The sequence below is a fragment of the Tenrec ecaudatus genome, chromosome 6 (assembly GCF_050624435.1).
Source record: "Tenrec ecaudatus isolate mTenEca1 chromosome 6, mTenEca1.hap1, whole genome shotgun sequence".
NCBI lineage: Eukaryota > Metazoa > Chordata > Mammalia > Afrosoricida > Tenrecidae > Tenrec > Tenrec ecaudatus.
The window spans coordinates 11,998,823-12,017,333 of record NC_134535.1 but is presented as its reverse complement, the minus strand read 5'-3'; the positions used below and the strand labels follow the sequence as shown (position 1 = coordinate 12,017,333).

The 18,511-nt window shown below is 51.2% G+C and overlaps 1 long non-coding RNA gene across 1 annotated transcript; it reads left to right on the top strand.

Annotated features, from left to right (window-relative positions):
* The first annotated feature begins 5,271 nt into the window (after nt 1–5,271).
* Nucleotides 5,272–16,890, top strand: LOC142451900 (uncharacterized). The gene is made up of 3 exons (XR_012785007.1): nt 5,272–5,453; nt 11,381–15,934; nt 16,101–16,890. It is a non-coding gene; the product is annotated as an uncharacterized LOC142451900 (long non-coding RNA).
* Nucleotides 16,891–18,511: the final 1,621 nt, after the last annotated feature.

Below are 18,511 nucleotides of genomic sequence, written 5' to 3'. Positions count from 1 at the left end.
ACCAAAAGGTTGTGAATCATGGGATGTTTTCAGACTTTGCTGGTGAAAACCTAATAAGATAGTTAGGGGTGAAGTTTAAGAACTGCTGGCATAAATGGCAAACAAATTTGTAATCTCAATTATTGTTCTGCATGGTTTCTTTATGTTTATTTTTTAATCCCAAACCCATTCTTTACCAGTAGTTCAAGTTTCAGTATATGGGTTAATCCAATTTGGCTGAAGCGATGGAAAATAGCTTTATAGTAATCAGAATATTAATCCTATTATATATTATTTATTGTAAAAAGAGAAGAATCGTGCTAAATATAGTTTTATATCCTTTAAAAAATAATATACGTCAACACACAAACTTCCATACTATGTGGGTACATTTATATAATCTTTCTGAAATGGCAAAATTATAGAAATGGGGACTAGATTGGTGGCAGTCCGGGCCTAAGGAGGGGAGGGGTCTAAGGGAAGTCGGTACGACTATCAAGGAGCAGCATGAGGAAGCGTTCAGTGATATACATGTTCTGATCTTGATGTGACTGTACATATGCTGGGTTTGATCCTGTGCTACATACAGATCTGGATGCTGGCACCATGGAGGGAAACCGGAGAAAGGCTACACGGCATCTCTCTCTACTGCTTCCTGCAGCTCACTGAGATCTACAATGATGTCAAACAACTTTTTCCTGTCTCTGTGTATGTGACTATTCAGGGATATTTGATTTAAGTGAGTTACACAATTTTATGTAACTCGTTTCACGGAGCTTAATGTTCTCAAGGTTCATCCATGTTGTAGCATATATATCATGACTTCATTCTTTTTGTTCTTTTTTTTTATTGACTTCATTCTTTTCTGTAAAAAAAACTTTAGTTTGACATGTCACCTATCATGCAAGTCAATAGATGAATCATAGTTAGAGTTATACAATCATCACCACAATCAATTTTTGATGTTTCTTCTTTTTCGTACTCATTGTTATTAGCTCACCATTTCCTCCCAACCCCCTGCCATAACTTTAAAAAATGATTAATTCAGTTACTGTCTCTAGAGACTTACCTATCCTGGATTTCATATACAGGAAAACACACACACACACACACAGTAATAATCAAGTAAAACAAAAACTTAAATCTAAAAGAGAGCAGAGAATATTAAAAACTAGATGAAATGTAAATTGGGTCAGACGGGTCATCAACTGAGAAAGGGTTGTATTTTAACTGAACTCCCTCTGCAGTCATGCACTTCCCAATGCGCTCTGCATGAGAGCCAGGCTCTCACACCCCTTGTCCAAGGTCAGGGAGGATTCACTGGAGCCTACTCCACATGAATTTCCCCTGCACTTTTCTTTTCCTTTGTACATGTAATCAACTGTAAAAGGGGGAGATCAAATGATAAAACATTTTAAACTAACGATTCTGTCATAATCAACTTTACAATGTTCTCTGTCTGATAACAATGCTATTCACATCCCTGAGCTCTGCTCAGAGGGGATTCACCAAAGGCGTAATCCATGTGTGGACTCTGTAAATGGATTTGGGACATCCAGCGTCATGCACAGCCTTCTGTATACCAGGTGTTCACAATTTAAGCCCAAATACCATTCCCTCCTTTGGATTTGGATTTTATTATTTACAATCCATGGATCACGCAGATTGGTGAGCTACTTCCATGTGGGCTTAATTGATGCCTCACTCAGATGGCTGCTTGTTAGAAGACAAACCTTTAAAACCCCAGATGCTATTCTGTCTGATAGCTAGGCACCATCTAGTTTCTTCACCACACTTTGCTATAGCACCCAAGTCTTCAGCGACCTCTTCGTAAGGCCGAGCAACAAGCAGGGCCATGTAAAAAGAACTCATTGTTCTTGGAATGGGGCTATAACTAAGTGCGAGCCCAGAATTCATCCATATAGCTAAGTTTATATGCGTCTCTGGTTCACTTTAGGGGTTCACTTTAAATGGCTCACATCATTTTCATTTTACTTTAGAGAACATTATTAATCATCCCCCTGGAGCATAAGGTAATTCTGTGCAGAGTGTTATTAGTTTAGCCAATGGTATAGAATTTAAAACACTGTTGAGAAACCAAGTTATACAAGTCTAGGCCAGCTACAAACTGCTATTCATGAGCTGTTGATTCATACAGATTAAACTGTTAAATGACTGGACATTATTTACATGAACCATGGGGGTGGGAAATAGGGCAAAACTTTCAATAATATGCAGTCCATCGGCAGAAGCATGCCTACCAGATTAATACGTGTCAGAATAAAGTAAGAGGGCATTACAATGATAAATATATGGTTATCCCCCGCCACTATGCCTTGGGGACCCTCTAGGCAAGAGACTGAGCCACAGTCCAAAGATAAGCAGTTTTGTAGCCTTGGGACAGCAGTCATGGGCTGCGTCTCACAGAATGGGACTTTCAGCCTGAAGGTCAAGGGCTACAGGTAAGTTTGAAGGAAAGCCCAGTTCACATAGTGGAGTCAGGACCACATTCCTTTTCATGGCTAGAAAATAGTCCCTGGTATAGAAGGTCTCATTGTACTGATCCATGCATCAGTTAATGGCCTCGCTTTGCCTACTGCGCCCAATGCTATGCACTTGTGTACACGCCGTGGTGTGGACCAATCTTTGTATTTCTCCTAAGTAAATGCCCAGTGATGGCACTGATGATTACAGAGTAAGTGTGTCAGGCCGGGTTGACTAGAGAAACATATCCTGGACACTCATATATGTATAAGACACAGCTTTTATATAAAGAAGTCATTCTAGCTCAGGGAAACATCCCAGCCCAGTCCACAGAGGAAGCCCATAAGTCCCTCTTCAGATTCACACAGCTGCATGCAAGGACGCAGGCAGATCACAGACCGGTGGGTGCAGAGTGTAGATCCAATGCCCATATAAGAATCACAGGGCCCTCAAAGGTCCCAGAGTGGTTAGCAAGGTCATGGGCCAAGTTAGAATGACACAGATAGGTGTCATGATGTCGGGCATATTTCTGGAGCCTAAGGTTCAGTTACTGGATCTCAGTTTTCTCATCTGTAATATGGGCTTAACAACCAGCCTTGCCTCACAGGTGTGCTGTGTGCCTTAAACGAGCTAATGCGCTGGCTGTTATCAAGCATATTTGTACATATGTTGCCATGATTCTTTTCCAGACATTTACCTTCTCTTGAGCCCTTGGGATCAGCTCCTCTTTTCCCGATCCCTCCCACTCCCCACCCTGGCGATCTGCTGATAAATGATCAATTAGTATTATGTTCCTATCTTACACCGACTATGGTCTCCCTTCACCACAGTTTCTGTGTTGGTCACCTGGAGAGTGTGTGTTTGTGGTTCTGTTGGGTCACCCAAACGCTTCATTAGTGGGGTAGTTCCACAGTCTCCACTTCACTTTGATGCGCTGCCATTTATATACATATACTCCATGCCTCCTCTGTCTGAGTCATTTCCAGGTAAAAATGCATGTTAAAAGCAAGTGGGTTAAAGGGAATCTGTTTTCAACCCTGAGTTAGATTGTGGTAGGCACCTAATCTGGTGTCAATTTAAGGATTAAGAGTGTAGGGATGGCAATATGGGCTGTCAATCTGGAGATAGCCAATGAGGTCTCTGTGTGGGCATGGCCTTCTCCTGAGAATTCTGGGAAATCTGTTACTTCCTCCTGGGAGGTGAGAGACACTTCTCTATCTCTGTTCACTCCCTGGGAGACATAGCAGCTGACAAGACACATGGACCCACATTGACACACAGACACTTGCCACTGCTGAGATGTTTCCAATGACACTAGATCCAAGGCCTTTACCCAATGGCCTCTGATCTTCTACATTCGGCATCATATTCAGTGCATGTGTTTCATGAGTCTAAAGAAGACTTTATAGATTGGTATCAGACATAAGGGTTAATATCGGACTTATGCACTTGATCTGGTCTGGGCTGGGCTGCTTTCTCAATGTTCAATTGCTCTCGTAGATAAATCTCTTTCTTATACTCAGGGATTTGTTTGTCTGGTCTACCTGGACTAACACATAGATGGAGGCCATAACCCACACTGGTCTCTCCCTAGCAGGCGCCCACAAGGTGCCTGTCACTTGAGTTTTCAGAGACCTATGCTCCGCCAGAGGAAGGGTCTAAGGTGGCAACGGGAGCCTCTCTGCATTTCAGTTTCCTCATCTGCAAAATGCAGATCAGGAAATCTCTACGGAGCTCTGGTGGGGCAGTGGGGCAGGTGCTAGGCAGCTAACTGATGGGTTACAGGTTCCGCACCACCATCCACTTTGTGGGGGAACTCGAGGCTCCCTGTTCCCTTCAGGATTCCAGATCTAGGGCCTCCTAGGGAGCAGTCCTGCCTTCCTCCTGGGTCACTGAGTTCAGGATGGAATTGGTGGCAGTCCTGGACCTTGGGTTTCAACCATCCCTACAGACCAGAGAGTAAACAGGCCTACTGCGGACTCATATGGCCAGGAGAGGGCAGTCCCTGGAGAGGGCATGCCACTTGGTCAAGTACAGCCCGGTGAAAGCGAGGTTGATCGTCAAGGAGACAGCTGACAAGGTAAAGCATCCACACAAGGGTCCTGAGGAGGGCGCAGGGCCAGGCGATGGTTCTTCTGTGGTACTCATCCCTGGTAGCTCACAGCACTAGGGGCGGGTCAGTTACAGCTCACAGGGTGTGGCCTGGATGGGAGCAGCTAAAGTCCCTTCACTTCCTAAATTCCTTCCCAGAGATCCAGCCTGGGGACCCAAATGCCTGTCTGAAGCGGGGCTGCAGGCAGAATCAGCCTGTGGAGAAACGCCAAAGAACTAAACGCGAGGGCGGCGCTGCGCCGGCTGCCCCTGTCTACCGCAGACTGGATGAAAAGAAAGCCTACCTGTGGCCGAAGGGCCGCGCAGGGGCAGGCTCAGCGCGGCGGTTGTGGGTCCAAAGTCGCTCTCCGCCTCCGGGGGCCCAAATGTCCAGACCCGCCACCGAAGGCAACGCTCGGAGGCCTGAGGCGCCTCAGGGCGCGCCGGAGGTCTTGACTCTGCGCCGCCTCCCTCCCGCCAGCAGGCAGCTTATCCCCGAGCGCCCCCTGGCGGCTGCAGTAGGTCCGCGGTGCGACGCTAACGACGGACGGCGAACCAGGGCCGTGTTTCCGCTAGTGAGCATGCGCAACTCCACGGCTGCACTCCCACCCAATCAGAGAATCGCTTAGCCGTCCTCCCGCCCAGCCAGGAGTTAGGGGCGTAACTACCATCAACCTGAACCAATGAGAAAGATTATTGGCCTGGGGTCGCGCTCCGAGTCGAAGAGGGGCGGAGTGAAGGAAGTGGTTCCTTTAGCAAGATGGCGGCCAGCAGCGTAGGCCGGGTCGCTGCGGCGGCCGGCGCCTCCGTGAAGCCCATCTTCAGCCGAGACATGAACGAGGCCAGACGGAGGGTGCGCGAGCTCTACCGTGCCTGGTATCCGGAGGTGCCAAACACTGGTGAGAGGCAGCGGCGCGCGCGGGCCCTCAGAGGCAATGTTCAAGGTCGCCGGCCTCTGATTGGTTCTGGGTGGAGTCGGGTCGCCCAACCTCAAGGTGGCCTCGGCTTGCGTTTACGCCGCGGTCAGCCAGCCGGTGCCCAGCATCCGACGGCGCTTTGGCCTCTCGTGGCCTCCGGAGTTCAAAGGAACCCTGGGAGGAGGGCACGACCTGTCAGCGTTAGTCCCGCTAAGAGGATCGGTGAGACGTGTGGGGTCCTCAAGGGAGTCGCAACCAATGGTCCGACCTTGGCCCTGGTGGCTTTGGAGCACAAAACCAACTCTCACTCACTCACTCACTGCCACCGAGTCGTTGCCGACTCACAGCGACCGTATACGACAGAGTAGAACTGCCCCTGTGGGTTTCTGAGACGAATTCTTTTACTGGAATTGAAAGCCCCGGCTTCTCCCAAGAGAACCTGAAAAGCTCAGGAAACATTGCTGACGCTCCGCAGTGGCTGTAGGCATTGAGCTCCCTCACCACTTACAGGAAAAGAGACTGAACTGGAGAAGGGAGAATGCCGTCCCAGGTCATTCAATAAGTCCGCCGACCTTTTCCCAGTCTTCCAGGCCGGGCGACCTCCCCTGCCCTCACTCTCACCTCCCCAACCACCCCCTTGTCTTTTGATCAGTGCATTCCAGATCCCCAGCCATCCTGTAGAAATGCGCCATAGAGAGAATTTCCCAGGATGTGTTGAAGCAGACTGCCACATGGTGCCAACCCCCAGCAGCTGGTAGCTTGGAAACCACTGACTTAGCAGCCAAGCACATAACATTGTGCCACCTAGTGAGTGTCCCCTGCTTTGGTCCTTCCTGGATAGTCTGTGGGACCTTGTCAACCTTGTCACTTGCTCTGCTGCCTCTCCTTCCTGTGAAATTCCCTTGGCCTGCCCCCTTTGCTCCAGCACCCCAGCCTTCACTTAGATGTCAGCTGGCCAAAGGTTTGGTAGGCAGCTTCCCAAATGCAGAGACAGCTGCCTTCTTGTCCTGTGTCCCTTCAGTGCTGCCCAGTGTACCTACTGCTCCCTGCACAGGTATCAGGGAGTGTCCCTCTATTGTTACTGCTTTTCAAGATCTTTAAACTGGCCCTTCACCCCTACTGTGAGGCATAGAATGTGGAGGTTAGGGCCCAGGTCCTCCTTCAGGGCCCTGCCCTTGACTGGCTGTGTGACCTCCAGCAAGTTCCTTCATCTCTCTGTGCCTTCTAATCTTCTTCAGAATGCAACTGTATTCAGTAGGTTCCTGTTCTGAAGTGTTTGGAACGGGGCTGGGTTTTTAGGGCACAGTCATCAGGCTGCTCTGGCAAAACCCAATGTGATGTATTTGGGCCGAGAGTGGGGCAGGGTGGACTGTGTCTGTCCCACAGAGTCCTTGTCCTCAAGGGAGTTTAAAAATTTGTACGTTTTATTAATTGGGACTTACGACATCGATCCTTCCATAGTTCAATCATGGCAAGCAGTATTGTGCAGTTGCTGCCACAATCTATTTCCAAACATTCTTTTTCTTTCTGGACTGCTGTCTGCAAGTAGTTCTTGTCAGGTTGCTGATGATGGGAGCTTCCTTCACCCTACAAAGATTAAGGGGAGGGGACCTTGAGTGACCTGGCTGGGACTGAAGTTCAACAATAGATGTGGAGGGTGACAGTCAGAAGGGGTGGGAAGTGGAGGGTGACAGTCAGAAGGGGTGGGAAGTGGAGGGATGTTTAGATGTTCAGAGTAGACTGTTTCTGTGAGCGCCTGGGGCCGTTCTGTGTTTCAGGGGGTAACAGAGGGTCCAGATTCAGGAAGTGCGGTTTGCCCAGCCTCATTGAAGCTAATGGCTGCACTGGGGTTAGAAGCCAGAAAACCCATAGTGCCCAGCTGTTTCGGGGCCACCCCCTCATTTACTGCGAGACCTTCCCTTAAGTACTGTTTGGGAAGATTGGCCCCAGCCTGACAGGGAGAAGGCAGGGCTTACGGGAGCCCATAGGGCACAGCAGAAGGGCCGCCAGGGGCCGTACCGCCTGGAGGTGAGCGGTTGGTAATCTGTAGCCGGTCCAGTGCCCAGACCCGCTTTCCTTCACTGGTCCTACAGCATTGCTAAAAGGGCATCCAGAGTTTGGATGGCAATTGACAGCAGAGTATCCTAACGCTCATGTTGCTCTCTTTTAGGGTGCGTGTTAGAGGTTTCCTTATTACACATGAGGACACAGAGGCACACTAACTGGCCGCGGATCACAGTGCTGGTCGCTGGAAGAACCAGACAGCAGACCCCGACTGTTTCTCCCAACCTCATGAGCCCTCCCCACCCGGTCACCCCTTGGTCTCTGCGGGGAGACCTCTTTGTCTGCTAAGATTTCTCCTTTGAAGAAAGTGTCTCATGCTCCTTGCCGCTCACAGATTAACAGTTTATTCCTGTTTGTTTGTTGACTTTCTATTCGGTCATTTAATGTCCATGTCATTGGGCACCTCTTGTGTGATAGGCCGCAAGTGATGTTAGTGGGCCTTGCATGGAAGTGTCCTGTGGATGATTCAGAAGGAGGGACAGAGAAGCAGAGCAGTCTGCCCACAGTGTCACTGATGTGTGGAGAAGGCCCGGCAGTTTACACCGAGCTCATTCAGGCAGGATCACCTGCAAAGATGATCAGCCCCACGGCCCTGTATAGGAGTGGGTCAGAGGGCACTTTCCCCTGGGTTTTGTTGTTCAGCTGAGGAAAGAACAGGCTGAGGGGTTGTGCCCCAAACGAGGGTGCTCGGTGTGGAGACTGAGCCCTGCTTGTCCGGGCTCCGAGCCCAGGCCCTTTCCATTGCACCACATGGTCTTCCTTTGAAGGATCGCCTTGAGCCTGCCGGGATTGTTAGAGGAACTAGAGCAAAAAGCTGTGCACCCTGCTTCTAGAACTGCATGTGTATCAGACCCCCGAATCCGTAGTTCAGCCTGGTGCAGGGCCGTGTTCACCTTTTCTGTACCACTCTAGTGTACATGCAGTCAAAGTGAGCCGGGAACCCCTTGGTGTAGACCAGTGAATGATTATACGGGCCAGAGCCCAGGGAGCGTCCTGCTGGCCTCTTACCGTACTTCTCCCTGATACAGGGGCACTTGTTCAGGGGCTTTACTAGGGGGAGGTGCCTGGGACATAGGTGTAGGGTCTCCCTAGAAAAGAGTAGGTAATTGGGACCAAATAATGTCATTGATTTTTGTGGTTCATTCATTTTGGATCGGTTATAACTTGGGACCATTCTTGTAAGTACAAATGTCCAGCTTGTCTGAAGCCATCGTTTTTCTCGGAGATATCCATCATCGGTGGTACCCAAAGAAAGTAATGCTTACTTTTCATTTTTCACAGTGTTTAAGATTTACTAACAGGTTAGTGCTTCCAGAATATTCTTAGAAAAAGGACAGGTAACCCAGGACTTTGCGGTCAGCTACGTGTGCCAGTGAGCGTTTCCCTTGGAAGTTCACAGACCCTGGGCATCTCAGAGCGGGAGGACTTGGGAGACACTGATGGCAGTGCGGGTTTCACTTTGATCTGCTGACTACAGTGGCAGCGGCGTGAAGCCACAGGAGAAAGATGAGGCTCTGCTCCCATTAAGATTGAACCTGGAGGCCCATGCAGGCAGCTCTGCTGTCTCAAGGGCTTGCCATGAGTGGGAGTTGACTTGATGGCAGTGTGTTTGGCCGGCCGGTCGCTGGGTTGCAGGAACCGCCAGCAACTCCCATAGGTTGGCTTGAGCCGTGCATTTAAAATGCAGACCAGCTGAGTACTGCTGTCAGGGACAGTTTCTCCTTCCACATCCCTGTTCTGAAAGGAGCACTACGATACGTTCAACACAGACTGTGCCTCTAGGGCCCCGGTTGCCAGGGTCCTTCTGTAGGATTCAGACAAGCCACTGTCATGTGTTCTAGGCTCACTGGCCCCAGTGGGAAGAATTCTCAATTCTAGTTTCCAGGTTTGCTTGCCCATTTGTTTTTCTCTCTTTATTGTCGGGGATGGGGGGGACTATGGGGCTTTTTTCTGAACTCCCTAATATTCTAACAAGGATGTTGAATAGTCTCTTCTCTGACGGGAAAGCAGGGTGTGTTTGCCAGTCTGTAGGGCTTAAAGCACTTTCCTCTATAGAATGCCACCGTCGATGGGCAGCTAGCAAAGCCACGTCAGGGGGAAAGTGCAGTGTAGGACGTCCACCCTGGAGCGACCCCGAGTTACATCGACCCCGAGGGAACCTCTGTGCTGACGGCAGACACCTAGCCATAAAACTGGGGCCTCAGTTTTCGTCTCTTTCTGCCCTTACCAGTGAATGTCCTGAGTGGGTCAGGCGTGGTTCTCTGTGCATTGTGGCTCGGGTCTTTTCTTCAAGGCTGTTTTATTTTCCCATCGCTGTCCCCAAGTTGTGAATATAACTAAACATTCAGATGTTAAGCTCGACTTCCTCCGTCACTAAATGGCCCTCCTGGTTTCCTGAGCTGGTTTGAGATCATAGGAAGAGGCGCAGCACTGCGGTCAGGATGCCCACTCTGACCTCGCCGTCTCCCGAGCTGCCCCCAACTCCTCGCCCCTCCCCACAGTCCCCTCCATATACCAGGCCCTGCCCCACCATGGTTGTCACCAGTCAACCCCGTGGGGAGGCCGACTGTGCCTCAGAGGGGAGCAGCTTGCACAGAAGGACAATCATGACGTCGAAGCTACTGAATCTGCCCATGTGTCTGGATTGCTGCCCCTCGGGCTTCTCCGTCCTCGGTCCCAACGGCTGCCCCTCCATTCGATAATGAGCAGGAGCGAACCTCGTAAACCTCTCTCCCCTTCCCCTCCTGCAGGCCCTACACAGTCACACCCCTCAGAGGGCCGGTCAGCTGGCATTGACGCCACCCCCATGATGGGAACTCTTGCATTGTACTGGCTGCTGCCTGCAGCCCCACACCTTGCCCTCACAGGGAATGGAATGGAAGCTGCTGGGGGCGGGGAGGGTGGAGCAGCAGCAGCTGGTCACCTCTTGACTTCTTGAGCCCCCAGAGCAGGGAAGGGCTGATGTCTAGTAAGTGGAAGGAAGCGGCAGCTTGCATGGCTTCTGTGAACATCCACTGCAGCTTTTCCAAATCTCTGTTGATGCGCTGGTTCTACCCTGAATCGTGTCCTCCTAGTGCACCTATTCCAGCTGGACATCACGGTGAAGCATGGACGGGACAAAGTCCGAGAAATGTTCATGAAGAACGCCCATGTCACGGACCCCAGGGTGGTGGATCTTCTGATCATTAAGGAACCTGCCACCCTTTCATGCACCCAACTTGCCCTGGGTCTCCCCAGATGAACATTTTGTCTCCATGTTTACAAAGAAGCGAGTGTGGGCTCAGGGTTTGAGAACAGCGCTCGGTCTCAGGGTCCTTCACCTGGTTATAGCTAATGCAAAGGTGTTGATAGGAAAGCCCCCCACCTGTGTTTTATGACCAAAAAAAGGAGCAAAGTGCTCACGCCCTTGTAGGGCCTCATCCCGGGGGGTGCTGCTTCATCTGGTAGCCGGCTTTCCACTGGGGGAGGCAGGCAGGCTGGTGGTCAGTCAGCCCTGTGCAAATGGTGCCAACACTGGGCCTGAGAATCTCTCCAGCCAGCCTCCTTAGCTTCCGCAGGACCCTCAGTGCACCCCATGAGGAGGAAGGGGAGAAAGAGTGAGCATAACTTCAGGAAGGCAGGTGGCACTAGGGGGAGGGCTTCTGGCCGGGATGCATCTTCTCTGGGGAACCAGTTGGCCCCGGGTGCACGATCTGTGTGAGCCTCAGAGTTGCTGCAGGCCAGTCACCTCCTTTTCCTGATACAATAGCTGTTGTCTGGCCGGTGGGAAACCAAGAACAGGGCCCCAGCCCAAGGGCTGGATCCCTCCTACTTTGCCCCAGCCCTCCCCCCCCTTCCCTGTGCAGGGCAAGATGGAGCTGGAGGAGACGATCAAAGTGTGGAAGCAGCGGACGCACGTGATGCGCTTCTTCCATGAAACAGAAGCACCGCGGCCGAAGGATTTCTTGTCCAAGTTCTATGTTGACACGACCCGTGAGGGCACCAAGTGGAAGGTGACGTGATGTTATTGTGGCAGAATGCAAATAAACTCAGTGTGGGGCGGTCACTTCCTGAACTCAGTTCCACTGGTGAGCCCGCGGGAAGCTATGTTTCTGCAGCGCATCTCTCACTTCGTGCCTCAACAAGTGGGGTCTCGGTGTACTCACCACCTGTTCTCTCCCTCTTCCTGAAGTGTGGGGTTTCCTGTGAGTGCGATTGGACGCTCCGTCTCAGAGCCCTGGGTGTCGGTAAACAGGAAAGGATGAGGCCATCTGCTCGGAAACTGTCAGCGAGGCGTGAGGCTGGATGCCTTGGCTGATTGAGCTAGGACTTCTACGGCCTCCAGGATCGGACAGCTTGGTGTCAGGGCACCGGCGATACCAAATGAGCCAGTCCTTGGGGTCAGAGAGGGATCAGGGCAGCACCAAGAGGCACAGAGCCCAACTGGCAAGCTGGTCTCTGCGGAAAATGGCCACCCAGGGGCCTGGCCCTTCTCCTTCCAACAAGCACCCGGCCTTGAGACGCGATTCATTCCCGCTCAAGGTGGCACCCTGCTAGGGACACAGCTGTTGGGGCCCATGAGAACAGAGGCAGTCCTCCCGGCTTTATGACACTCCGGGTGGTGACAGGAGAGGAAATGGTGACCCAGGCTAAAGCAATGACTGCTTTGCTTTGGAAAAGTCTTCTCTGGTCCTTCCCTGGAGCAATGCTGAATAAGAGGTTAAGACCTAGATGTGCGACCACCTGGGTCCCCACCTTCTCAGCACAAACCACTCCTTAGACTGTCTTCTATCCCAAGAACCCAAGTTCTGAAATTCTCCTTTTAAGAATGACATTTCTTAAGTCGTCCAGACGGCTGGCATCACTGAAGGAAAAGGGACAGTCTTGGCTGGGCTTTGGATATGGGTCCCAGCCCCATAAGTGCCTAGGTGGGCCCAGCCCAGAGGCTCGAGCGACCTGGCGGTACAGCAGTGATCCATGTGTTCAGTGGACACCAGGGCAGGCCAGAAAGCGCCAGCCATGAAAGACTCCCGTGGCTGTCGTTCCATCACCCAGACCGGCATTTATTCTGTTTGTTCACAACAGAGGCGCTTGTGCCCCAGGGCACAGTTGACTCACTATGCAGGGAACAGCCCAAGCCCAGGGTCCTGGGTGATGGTCCAGGGCTGTGCAGGGAGATTCAGGGAGCAGAGGGCTTCCGTGGCCCTTCTGCTGTGGGAAGGAGGAGAGGCCGTAAGCCTATCACTTGGGTGAGCATTTTCTCTGCATGTCTTCCTGGCCCTGTAAGAAAGGAAAGCAGCAGTGAGCTGGGCAGCTCTGCACCCCACTACCAACAGGACTCCCAGGGGCTTCCCCCAAACGCAGCGGGAGAGCAGCGGTCTGAGGAGGCGTGAGGATTTGTGCAGTCACACGGAACATTCACCGGAGAGGCAGAGCTTGGATTCCCACGGAACGTATGACTGTCCCACGACAGCAGGAAGCTCGGGCTAGTAGCACTTTGGAGTGAGAGAGAAAGATAAAGCATACAACAGCAAGTGTCTGAAAGGTGCCGGTCAGGAAGGGGCAGTCGCCCTTGGAGGCCAGCATGAGGAAAGATTTCATCCACCAGGAGCAGTACATTTGGGCCTCGGAGGAAGGTGGGATTAAGCCAGCAGTGGGAACGAGCCATTTCCATGGGGGAATGATGCACCAATGCGAGTGCCAAGCAAGGGAGTGGGTGACTCAAGAAAGGAGTGCTGGGGACTGGCGGGTGATTGGAAATACACCGTCCCAGGTGTGGCCATCTATCTCGATTGATAATTTGTCTGGGTAGGGTATTCTTGGGTTTGCATTGTTTTCCTTCAATTTTTGGAATATGTTACTCCACTCTCTCCTCTTCTTCATAGTTTCTGCTAATAGGTCTGAGCATATTCTTATTTGGAACCTTTGTATGTGATTGCTTGTTTTTCCCTGGCTGTTCTCATAATTTTCTCCTTTTCCTTAAAGTTGGATAATTTAACTATTATGTGCCTTGGTGACTTCTTCTTGGGATTTAGTGTAGTTGGTGCTTTTTCAGCTTCCTAAATGGTTGCCTGCTTTTCATTCATTAAGCTGGGGAAGCTTTCCTCCAAGAATTCTCTCACAATTTTTGCAGATGACTTCTTTGTTGTGTCTTCCTCCAGTAAGTCAATAATTCTAATGTTGTTCCGCTTCATAGCATCAGACATAGCTCTTAAGTTTTCTTCAGCTTCTCTGGTGATTTTATTAGATTTTTGTTTGCGTTTGTTAAAGTCTGCTTGGCTGTCCTCCAAGTCACTGATGCGGTTCTCTGATTTCTCCAGTTCCTTTTTGAGGTCCGTGAGTGTGCTACTGGTTTTCTTATCTCCTCCCTAAGCTCATGTATTTCTCTGGTTTATAGTTTTTACCTCTTCTATCATTTCATGTTTTCTGTATTGTTTCCCTCATATCCTGTATGACTCCAAGTAAAATTTCTTTTCTTTTTTACTCCCTTGAAACCACTTTATTTTCAATTTCAGTAATTGGTCATAGAGTCCGCTGTCAGGTAAGCATTGAACTGACAACCACAAGATCCATGGTTTAAACTTACCAGTGACTCTACAGGAGAAAGAATGAGGCTGTTCCCACAAAGATTTACAGCCTTGGGAAACCCATATAGGATTGCTGTGAGGTAGAATTTAACTCAATGACAATGGGCTTATCTAAACATCATACAAATAGATTTATGCCCCTGGCCAATTAATTCAGCGGAAAATTTCTTTCTGTGGCATCTCAATGTCTGCTTCCTCTATGCATGTCATTATGTTCAGGACCTCTGCCATTGCCATTTGTTTCTACTGTTTTTTCGTTGAGGTCATTGGGGCTGATGGCTGTTTGTGTTGTTTTGTTTTAGAGGAGCCAGGTAGCACTGGCTCTCTCTGGGAGACTTGTAGGAGTGCTTCTTCGAACTGCCTACAGCTTATTTCACTATGGAACTAACCTACCACTTTATCCTCCTGTGGCTTCCCTCTCAGGGGAGTGACCCAGAAGGCTGGTGGGTTGCTTCTTTGGTGTTGTGGAGGTTGGAAAGATGTTCCTGCTGCAGCTAGAAACATTGAGTGTTGGCTGAGCTACTTTGGAATCCCAGGCAAACAGTCAGGAAAGATGTTGAGCAGAGTATCCCCTGTTAGGTCAGCAGGGCCTTTTTCAGCCTTGGGCTTGCCACTCAGGGTAGAGCTCACCTGGCTAGGTGTGGCGCAGGCCTAAATACCCTAGGCTAAGGGGAGTGGTCTGGAGGTTAGCAGTAGTGTGTGAGAGACCAAGAAAGAGACAAAGAGGAACGGGGAAAAGTTAAAAAGCAAGCCCCCTGAGCCTGTGGGGGGCAGGGGAGAGGGGGGGATATAGTGAAGGGATGGAGGCAAAGGAACAATGTGGCTGTCTTGATCCCCACCAGTGGAGCTGCAAGGGTTTAGTCCCTGCTCTGAGAAGGCAATGGCAAGCTGTGGCTTTGTTGAGAAAAGGCCAATGCGCAATCCTCCAAGACCGAGAAGATGCTGCTCGACCGAAACTGTGTGCTCCTTGAAGGGGGCAGATTCTGAATTTGACCTCAGCTCCCTCCCAACAGTGAGAACTGCTTAAGTCAGGTCTGCCCAGGGCCAGCCAGCAGTGGTGGGGTGCATTTTGGAAGGCTTTGGCTAAATAAGATCTGTGCCCTGGCAGCTGAGGCTTTGGAAGGAGAATGCTGGACTCCACCGCAGAGGGGAAAACAGCTCCCTCAGCCATGCCGGCCACAGTCCCTAGCCTCATCGCCAGGTCCCTGCAGGTGGACAGGGACTACAGCGGCGAGGCTGTGAGACACCAGGGCCCAGTTCCACCTCTGAACAGCCCTGTGCCTCTGACCATCTTTTTCTCCCCTCCCCCCCGTGAACTTCAGGGTTGGGGGGTCTCCTGGCAGGCTCATGGAGCTCTGTGTGCTGGGAGCTGTGCCCAGCCACCCAGGTGCTGAAAGTGGTTCTCCTTGCTGAGAGGTATATCCATGATTCCTGGAGAAATCTTGGTCCCGATCCATCCGGTAGACCAGCAGGGTCTGAGTTCCCCTCTGCCCTCCAAGGGAACATGCCAGCCGCAGGTCCCTTAGTGTGAAGATCTCTTCACACAAGCTAACTGGAGCAGCAGTTAGCTGGGCTCCAGAGCAGAGCCCAGCCAGGACTACCTCCTCTCCTGGTCTCCATGCCTTTTACTATCTCCATAGGAGCACCCCAGGTGTCTTCCTGGTGAGACTGTGGAGGTGAGAGGTGGTGGACCCTCCTCAGCAGCCACCCCACCCCCACCCTGACGTGCCCACCGGCCAGCACTTCCTCCTCAGTTCTGCATCACACTCACTGGATGCCCAGAAAGAGACCCAAGAAGTTGAAATGGCTGTTTCCATGGACACAATCTCCATAGTGACAACTGGGGGAAGGGGGGAGGGGAGGGGTGAAAGGAGAAGGGTGGGGGAACTGAATGGGAGGGATAAAAAATATATATATATAAATCTATTTTTAGTCTGGAAAGACTTTGTTTAAATGAAAGGTGCGCTATCCCTTTTGATTCTATTTTAAACTCATCTAGTGGAAGAACTCCAAGTGTGTTCCAGCAACAATGAGGTTCCAACCTGAAGCTGAACTGAGCAAACTCATCTCACGCAGAGGTCTGTAGGCCTCTCCCGCCTCGAGGGCCCTCAGAGGGCCTGGGGTACAGGCCAGCCACTCCACCCAACCCTGTGTCGCTCACTAGTCATCTCCAAGTGGGCAGGTGTGGGGGGAGGGGAGTGGGGACGGTCCATGTTTTCAAGAATGGGGAATTGATGTTTAAACATAAATACATTTTTTCATTTCCAGAAACACTATTTATATTTGCTTTTACATTTTTAAATCTTTTTGTTTTTATCATCCTTTTTTGGGTTAATCAGTAGATAATAAGAGGGCCTGGCCGGGGCCTGAACAAAGTTGGAGGCTGGTTTGAGGGCTGACTGTCTTGGTCTCCGGGGTCCAGCCCACTCAAGCCGTGCTCCTCCCTTGGGGACTGGTAGAAGACCAGGTTTTGGCTGCAGGACAAGGGGCATCAGCCCTGGGTGGCCCACAAACACAAGTTACCTGTTTGCTTTTTGCTTCATTTTTATAAAGGAAACGGGAGCTTGCCACTGAGCAGCCCTGCCAGTGGTTACGTTGCATTGTGTTGTTTCCTGGATTTTATACTTTTTAATAGTTGGGTATTAAAAAAAGAAAATAGTAAAAAAAAATTGTTAAGGCCTTAAGAAGGTAATGCATCTTTCAGGTGCCGTGGATATAAAACAGTTGTTTCACACATAGGTTTATTGAAAAAGAAACCACTAAAAATTAATAAACTTCATTTTAACCTTGTTTCTCTCTTTTTTTAAAAAAAATACAAGTGTTTTCGCTTCCTCCCGCGGGCCCCTCTGGAGAGGCCGCTTTCTGAGCTGTCCAGACCCCCAGCTGCTGCTCTCTGCCGCCAGCCTGGGCGGTGAGAGCCCAGGCCTGGGCCGGTCAGAGCTCCGCTAACAGTGGACACATTGCCAGTAAATATTGATCTTCACGGGTATTTAAAATGCAACGTAACTCGACATTTTATTGGACAGAAACACTAGGCGTGATGTTATGAAGTAGAACTAGGACTCTAGAAGGCAGGTTGGTTTTGTTGCAGTGTTGTATCATTTCACATCCCACTAGAGCAGGGCGTGGTTGGCTCCCAGGGGCCTTGGCAGCAAGGGCAGGCAGGCAGACTGGACCGTAGGGATGTGGCTTCCCGAGCTGCTCAGATCTGCTTCCAGTCTCAGGTCCATGTCCAGCCTTGACTTGGCATTACTGAGGTACAAATCAAGTTCAAGCATCGATTTGGAGCCCCAAACTTAAAAGACGGCTATTTTGAGCAAGATGTCTTCCTGTGGGCAGATGCTTCCTATTAGGCAAAATTCTCCTTGTGGCATGCAGGTGAGCTGGGGGAGGAACGGGGGCGGGGGGGGGGAGCAGGGGGGGAGGAGCCACCTAGGGCTCCCAGGAACGTTCTGCAATGAACACTACCCAGTGCCCTCTGGTCCCAGCAGGGAGCCTCTGCTGCCTGAGGCCTATGCACCCACAGCCCAAGTATCAGCACGCTGTGGCCAGTGCTGCATCGGGCAGATTGGGACACTGATTACAGCCCCAAAGTGGCAGATGAGGGGACAGCAGTCTGGGTGGAAAGGTGGGAATCTTGGCCCTCTTGGGTCCCTGCATAGAAGCTCCGGTTGCTTTGTGGTGGGCAGTGTGAGCTGCCCTCCTTACAGGGGCCACCCGAGGGCCTACAGACACCAGGCATCAGGTGGCTGTGCTTCTAGAGGGTGGGGCAGGACGACAACAGGTAAGAGCAGGTATCAAAGAGCATCACGTGTCCTGTGACAGTCACCCGTCCTGCAGGCCAATTTGCAGTTGAGCTGAGGCCTTCTGGTCTATCAAGTGGCCTCGATCTAGGGGCCCAGGAACCCCGTTCTCCACAGTCCAGCTGTGACAGCAGCCGGAGCCCACATCTCTAAGATGCCTTCACAACAAACCCTGTGCCAGCCTTGGTCAGTGCCCCCACTGGAGCTGGCTTTGCATGGCCTGCCACTCATCTGGGAACAGGAGCCGCGTGGCACTTGTCTCCCCCCAGGGTCCAGCCGAGCACCAGTGAGGGGCGCTGTAGGGAAAGCCTGCATTGCCAGAGAGCATTACTGTCACAAACTGAGCAACCGTCTAAGCCACACTGGCCCCCAGGGTCTCTGCTGAGTCCAAAGGGCATGGTCAGAGGAAACCTGGGGAAGAGACCCCTCACCTCCCCTTCCTCTGGTCAGTAGAGAGCCTTAGCCCGGGAGAACCCCTCCAGATGCTGGAGCACTATGCTGTGTCCAGAAGGAGAGCTTGCCTCCCACTCCCAGGGCTGGGCAAGGAGGCTGAGGGGGAGTGTCCTGCGCAGACCCTCCCTGCCCTCAGCTCCTGGAAAGCCCCTTC